The 5,753-nt window shown below is 29.2% G+C and overlaps 1 pseudogene; it reads right to left on the reverse strand.

Moving 5' to 3' along the window:
* Positions 1 to 4,850: 4,850 nt before the first annotated feature.
* Positions 4,851 to 5,537, reverse strand: LOC149139635 (xyloglucan endotransglucosylase protein 34 pseudogene; annotated as a pseudogene).
* Positions 5,538 to 5,753: the final 216 nt, after the last annotated feature.

A 5,753-nucleotide genomic window follows, 5' to 3' on the forward strand; every position in this document is an offset into this window, starting at 1 on the left:
TATAGAAGTTATGGTTTTGGGTTTTTTTTTTAATAAGTTACCAATTTGCAAAGAATTTACTATTTTATTATTATTTTTAAGACAGAAGTTATCCTTTCTTTTTTGCAATTTTCCATTATATAGAAATTACTAACTAATTATCCATTTAACTTCTCAAATTATAATTTTTTCAAATATAGAAATTATGTTTTTTGTTTTTTATTAAAAAATACCAATTTGCAAAGTGTTCATTATTTTATAATTTTTATTAACATAGAAGTTGTATTTTTTTAATTACAATTACATAGAAATTACTTACTTCTATTTATCATTTTATAGAAAAATTGGATAGAAATTTTCTTTGTGCTTTTTATAATATAGGAATTATTGTTTTTTATTTTATTTTTTAGAAAAATATTTGTTTTTTTCCAATTTTCTAATTAATCCACGTATAAAAAGCCACATAATTTTTTTTATAAAAACTAAAAAAAATTACCGGTATAAAAATATTATAAAAACTAAAAAAAATTAACATTAAAGCTAAAGGATCGCTGCATTATTTCAATTTTCAGAGCTGCGTTATTTTTATAAAATTTCAATTCTCCTGCATTATTTTTATAAAAGGTAATTGAAAAACTCGGATTTACTTCCTCTATGATTTTATTCCGCAGCGATTTGTCAGCATTCCTATCCATGGTTACAGAGAGTCGGAGCTTCCCACGCATTGTGTAAGGAAGCATGAACAGTTAAGGTCTTAATCGGAACTAATGAAAGGCAAACACAACCCAGATACAAACTTTAACAATGTTTTAATGTAATTACATTCGTAATGTGTTTCCCTTTGAAAACAAGTCCGAGCTACCACCGTGTGCAATTGTGTGCCTTCCATTCTCTATATTAGAGGATAGAACTATCTTATACCTTCATATTGATACTTCCATCGACATATCAAGGGGTTAATAACTCCCAAGCAGCTATAATGGTAAAGAAATCACCAAAAACAAGAATTAAAGGGGGAGCGTTTCAGTAGATCAGCCATGGCAATGGCGATGACAGAGGAGGACTTTCTAAGTAGCCTACAAATAACAATGTAGGCTCCTTTTGTTGTGTGTCCAACCAAGATTTAAGTTATGTTTCTTGAACTTGATATTGTTAAATTTAATTTATGTTTCTTGATTAGTTTAATATGTTACATGGAAAAGCTCAATGAAAAGTTCTATGAAAATATAGCAAAATAATACATCAAATGAGAAGAAGAAGAAAAAGAGACAATATGCTAACAATCTAATCTGGAAAAACAACAAACGAAAACGTCATTGGAGACTAAGGTATTTTCCGTTAATGAAACAACTTTAACATCCCTATGGGGGTCGAAACTTATGTGGACGATTTTGGAGGAGTTTGTAAATCATGGTATAGTTGCAGGGACCTCACAGCTTTTTGCAGCTTTTTGTAGAGGAATTCCTGATGTTTTTATTCTTTTACGTTTTCTTTAGACACCCTACTTTCCAATAGCCTATTTAAATCTAGACTTCTCTCGAATGTGCACTTAAATTAATTTAAAGTTTATTACAATTTTTAAATTGAAAACTACATTGGGAACGAATTGTTAAAGTTTATTACAATTTTTAAATTGAAAACTACATTGGGAACGAATTGTTGGAGAGTGATTTGTCGTTGATGCTAGAGCCATGGCAGGATTATGGCATATTGTTTTAGCATTTGATTTCTCAGATTCTTATAATTTATTTCTGAGAATGAATATATATATATATATATATATATATATATATATATATATATTAAAAAATAGGAATTATTTTTTAAGAAGCAGGGATTGTTTTCTATTATTGTATGTTATAGTTGTGAGAGTGACATATTTTTGTCATAATAGTCAAGATTTAATCTCTACCCTAATGTTGATATTGAGATTGAGGGAATACTTTGATATATATGTTAATATGACATTGCATTTGCACATATTTATATCTAAATATCAAAGGTTTAATCTCTACCTTAATTTTGATGTTTAAGGTTGAGGGAAGTTGTGATAGCTATGTTAATATGGAAATTAAATGTTGTTGTTAGCTTTGACGTTAAGGTTGAGGGAAATTGTGATATTAATGTTAATATGGAAAACAAATAACAACTTAGTTCATCCTAACAACTTCCATGTTCCACACTAGAGACATTTATGAAATCTTCTTATCAACTCCAACATTATCACACTATCATGATTCCATGTCCATAAACTCATCATAGTCTACTATCTTCTCTAACATATATTGATTTAGTGGTCCTCCCCATTCTAGATAGATTCTCTATTTCATCATTTTGGAATGACATTATGGATAGATTCTTTACTTCAACATTTTGGAATGAGATTGAGAGAAATTATGATATTAATGTTAATATGGAGAACAAATACCAACTTAGTTCATCCTAACAGCTTCCATGTTCCACGCTAATACATTTATGAAATCTTCTTATCAAACTCACAATAGTTCCCATTATGCACCAAATATTGTTAGAGTACCATGCCACCAAACTTATAAAGTATACAATAGTTCCCATTATGTCATTATGCACCAAATATTGTTAAAGTACCATGCCACCAAACCTATAAAGTATGAAAGCATTTTACTTATTTTGTTTTTGAATGCTTAGAAAATACATTTTACTTGTTTTATTTTTGAATGCCTAGGAAATACATTTTGCTTGTTTTATTTCTCAATGCTTAGAAAATACACTTTACTTGTTTTATTTTTGAATGCTTAGAAAATACCTCGATATCTTAGGTTAGAGGTGTGCAATATGATGAAGTCTTGTCATTAGATGATTCCAAATTCTTGTCATTAGATGATGCCAAATTGTTATCAAGTTGATGTCACATCATCTTGAAAACTTACATTTGAAACTTAATTTCCAAAATAACAAAAAAAATTGTCAGAAATGATGTCTTATATCACCTTTATCTCACAATACTTATGTATATAGGAGTATTCAGTACACACTTAACACACCTAACATATAAATTGTACACACCCAACATACAAATGGTTTGTTATAGCTTAGATATATCTATTAAATCAACAAAATATTAAATTATTAATATTAACATTTAAACAAACATGCATATTTACATTAGAAAGCTTACCATTTTGCAAAAAATCAATACTTGTATAATAATTTTTCATTTAAACAATGACCATTTGGTAATACATTGGAGTAGTCTTAGTAAGACTCAAAATAAAATCTTCGAGTTGTCACATAAAACCATGAGTATATCCAACTACCTACAAGTTAGATATATCAATAATTTTTTGGTTTAATAAGAGCCGAAATATTGCCAAAAAAAAATGGTACCTACTCTTATTTTATCATAACAAGCTAAACATATCTCCTTATAACAATAGAACCGAGTGGAAAAGAAAATTGCTTATAAGCCTCTTATTCACCCAAATTCTACCAACCTAAGAAAACCCTTATACAATAACAAAAACAAAATTTATAAACTTAAACATTTTAAAATTAAAATTTATTATTACTCAAACAAAATTTTAGAACTCAAGATAATCTAAAACTATTATTTATTAATCCATTTTCACTTATAATTACTATTTTTATTTGAGAAGCCAATATAAGACATTTGAAAACATTTTATTATGAAACTCTCAATGACCCTTTTTATTTTATTTTTAAAAGAAAGCATAAGACATTTGAAAAATGAAATTACTAAAAACCCTTTAATCTTTTTTTTTACTAGAAATTATCTAATCATTATGAATTATAGTAATTATCTTTGACTTTATATACGACTTGACATTTGGCAATATTCAATTAAAAAAATTAATCATTTTTTTTTCAGTATTATAGAAATTATCTAATCATCATGAATTATTGTAATTATCTTTTATTTTTATAAGACTTGACATTTTGTGAATATTCTATTAAAAAAATTAGTAATCCATTTTATTCTTTATTATTTTATTATAAAACTCATTATATAAGAAAGAAATCTAAGACATTTCAAAATGTTTTATTACAGAGATTTGAATTTGAATTTTATTCTTTATTATTTTATTCTAAAACTTGATGTATTATCTTGATAGAGATAGTAATTATATCATTTTTTTAATAGTTAATATTATATAATATATTTATTTTAAACCCACATCGAGGAAGTTGAAAATATATGAAAAAGGGGTATATTAGTGGGTCTTAAAACCCGTCATTTATTTTGATAAAGATAAGGAAGATTACATTAATTTTTTAGATTCTCTTAAAATATATAAAAATATATATATTTTTTATTTTGATATTGTTTAAAAAAATTAAAACCCATCATATATTTCCATAAAGAATAATTTTTTAATATTCTTAAAAAAATTATATATATTTTTATATTTTGATATTTGCTATAGGAAATCTTTACAAAGTCTTTTTAAATCATTTTCATTTTATAAAAATTATTTATATTGATAATTTTGTTAAAGATTGTTTTTATCAAATCACTTCTTATCTTGGTGAATGATAAATGAATAATTCCGCAATAATTCTGGTGAATGATTGATTGATAATTAATCATTTGTTGGAATAATTTGAAATAAACCCTGAGTTCAAACTTCCAATTACTATAACGCGCTTCGAATCCTTTGAAAAGTATTTAAAATGCCTTTAAGAAATACATTAAGAAAAAACAATAAATACATTCGGCAACAACTAGACATGAAAATCAATTTGGAAACCAAAGTTTTTGAAGAAATGATTTACCCAAAAGCTCATTGCAACATAACATTTGGGCCTCCCCGGACTAATAATCCGACTTCGGATTATTCAGCCATGGGTAGCATCGAATAATGATAACTGGACTACATATTGTTGCGATCACGAACACATTCCACAGGCATTTGCTTGTTTCTGGGCGTCTCAGTGCAGTAATTGCAGTGGTGTAATGCTTCCTCACCCATTTCAAGTACCTCCATTGGTGTCCACAACCAGTTCTCTGAACTCCTCCTAATCCCACCACCACCGCCCCTACGTAGTGCACACCGATTGTGGAGCAGAAGCCTCACAGGCATCGACATGGAATTCCCTGTAGGAGGCGATGAACGATGCCTTGGCCCAGTCGGTTTTCTCCAGACCCCCTCGGGTGGCCCAGTCATCAGCATTCCACAGGATCGAATAGATCTTCATCGGCTGGTTAAATGGGTACCTCACGCCCAGATCCTTGTTGTTCTTGAACACCCGGATTGGTACCTCATCTACCAAAAATCTGCGCCCCAAAAAAAATATCACACCAAACCATATTAAACCAAAAGAGGTTCATTGTAAAATTACACACTACATTTGCATTTGGCTCTGGTTCGATAATAAATAATGGGCTCGGGAATGGGGGCTTACACAATTTGGTACATGTTCCAAAGCACAGCGTAGGAATGGTAATCCTTGGTGGGGTCGAACCAGAGGTATATTCGATGTTCTCTCTCACCCTTCTTGCCTGTAAATACATTGGTCTGAAGAATGAGAAACAGAACAAGAAACTGTGTCCTCTTCATGGCTTCCAATGACCTTACTGGCGCCCGAAAATGAAGTTGTGCAAAGGAAGGCGAGCCTTATTTCCTAACGAGGATCCTATGTATCTTCCCATTGAACGCGAGAGCTGCGAAAACAATTTGTTGAGCAGTGATATAAATATAGTTTTTCTAATTTAAATATCGAGCGAGAATGTTGAATTTGAAATTCTATGAGGCAGATGGTGCATGGACAGAACG

This window comes from Pinus tabuliformis, chromosome X, assembly GCF_031772625.1.
Source record: "Pinus tabuliformis cultivar Carrire ecotype Pingquan chromosome X, CPIR1, whole genome shotgun sequence".
Lineage (NCBI taxonomy): Eukaryota > Viridiplantae > Streptophyta > Pinopsida > Pinales > Pinaceae > Pinus > Pinus tabuliformis.